General features: G+C 32.7%; 1 long non-coding RNA gene across 1 annotated transcript; it reads left to right on the top strand.

Annotated features, from left to right (window-relative positions):
* The first annotated feature begins 290 nt into the window (after window positions 1-290).
* On the top strand, window positions 291-1,648 carry LOC124893203. The gene is made up of 3 exons (XR_007050599.1): window positions 291-401; window positions 1,134-1,177; window positions 1,623-1,648. It is a non-coding gene; the product is annotated as an uncharacterized LOC124893203 (long non-coding RNA).
* Window positions 1,649-1,956: the final 308 nt, after the last annotated feature.

Genomic DNA, 1,956 nt, shown 5'->3' with positions numbered 1-1,956 from the left:
TATGTATTAAAAAATATTTATAGACAAAAAGATGTCATACCTCAAAATAATTAAATTTGAACTATTTTAGTAAAACAATAAAAGATTGAATAAAAGAAAATCTGTAATTGAGAAAAAAATAATTGTTATCTTATTTGGGTTTTTAGCAAATTATAAATATAATTAAATAATCAATTAACTATAATCAAATTATAAATTTATAAGAAATTTTTGAGAAATAAATCAGCAATTAGGAAAAAAAATAATCGTTCCCTTTTTGACTGTTCATTTGATTTACGTTGTGCTACGTGCAGGAAAAGAAAGAAGCAGAGATCAAATAGCTATGGAGAAATCTCAATTTCAAAGCAACTCTCATGCCTGCCTTCTACCGTGAACCTGACCACCGCTCAGAAAAAACCAAGGTATTATAACAGGTCTCAAATAATGAGCATTCATATCGCCAAATTTCACCTTTCACACGTGTCTTCGTATTTCTTCAATTATTTTCTATTTTCTTGTGTTGAAACTAGGTAACATCAAATCCGTGCACTTAGCCTACTGTTCTCACATGAAAGTAAAGCTTGTTTGTAAATGTTTTTACAAGCTGTTTTACTGGTTTATGGTAGAAGCAAGCACTCTCCTGTCATTTTATGACTCAAATCCCTTTTGTTGGACAAGCAATTTTACCTTTCAAAAAATTAAAACCAATAAAAAAGGGGGAATATTGGAGCGCTATCTTGCTATCCTTGATCGAAGGAAACATTGACACTAAAGGGCAGAATAGATCATCTTGTACCTTGGTCCTCCTATTATGACGTCCTTTAGGGCTCATTTCATTGACATTAGGTATGCGTGTTATGCAGCATACTTCCTTAGGGCCCTATGTTATTTCAATCTCGTTGGTCTAGGTGATAAGGTGTACACCGATAACAGGTTTGTTCAAAGTTAATTTGGTTATCTGGAATGGCATAGTTGGGAACTTTGATTCTCATTAAACTTCAACTTCCTAACATCCTTTCAAAGCTAAAATTTGAATAAGAGAATCTTCAATGCTGTCGAACTATTATTTAACTTTCTTTTTAGTTAGATTGTTCTTCAGTTATTCTTAAATTGATCATCGAATTTTATGGTAACAGATAACTTGCTTTATACAGGTTTCTTCGGGTTCAAAAGCTAATGTACTTAATCAACATAAAAGGTATGCTGCTTTACCATGTTGAAAATATGGGATATTTTTGTAGCACTGATTCATCCTATTTTTTTCAACCTCGTTTATTATTGAATGATGTAGTACTGAAGAACAGCCAATAACAAGAAAGGTTTTTGCTTCTCGTGCTTCCTGTACAGAGAAAGTTAGCCATAGTTTATATTAAAGTGTAAACAGGTATATATCGTGGAGAAATTTTGAGCTTTAACTCCATATTGTGTTCATAAACGTATATCTTAGACATTATTTTTGTACAAGGATAAGGAGAGTGTAAATTCATGTCAACCAGTCGTGAAACAGAATTGATCTAGTTTACGCTTCAAAACAAAAGAGCGGGCCAGGAAAAGGAAAGAGGCAAAGACCAATTTCTTGTGTCTACTCGATAAAGTTCAAACGTCGTATAAAACCTAAAAGAAGTTTTTGATATTGATTTCAGTTCTTTATGAAGCTAGAGGAGAAAGTTCATGCCAAAAAGGAAGAAACATGTCAGCTCCAAGCGAGAAAACAGGTAATAAACTCGGGGTCTGATTCTTATGACTAACAGAAACAGGTCCAATTTAATACGGAGAATCATAGGCTGCTAATTGTTAAATGTTAGCTCTTTAAAAGTCATGGAATTACAGAGTTGCCAAAAAGGAAAGAGGCAATCCTTTTGAAATGAACTAACAAGGAAATTAAGACAAACAAATAGAAACCGAGGAAGTGTAACATGTCATCCATAAGAGTTAGATGACAATTACTTTATCAGCAGCTAGAAATACTGACTGTTT

The sequence above is a fragment of the Capsicum annuum genome, unplaced genomic scaffold (assembly GCF_002878395.1).
Source record: "Capsicum annuum cultivar UCD-10X-F1 unplaced genomic scaffold, UCD10Xv1.1 ctg55668, whole genome shotgun sequence".
NCBI classification, from domain to species: Eukaryota; Viridiplantae; Streptophyta; class Magnoliopsida; order Solanales; family Solanaceae; genus Capsicum; species Capsicum annuum.
This window is presented reverse-complemented; position numbering and strand designations above follow the sequence as displayed.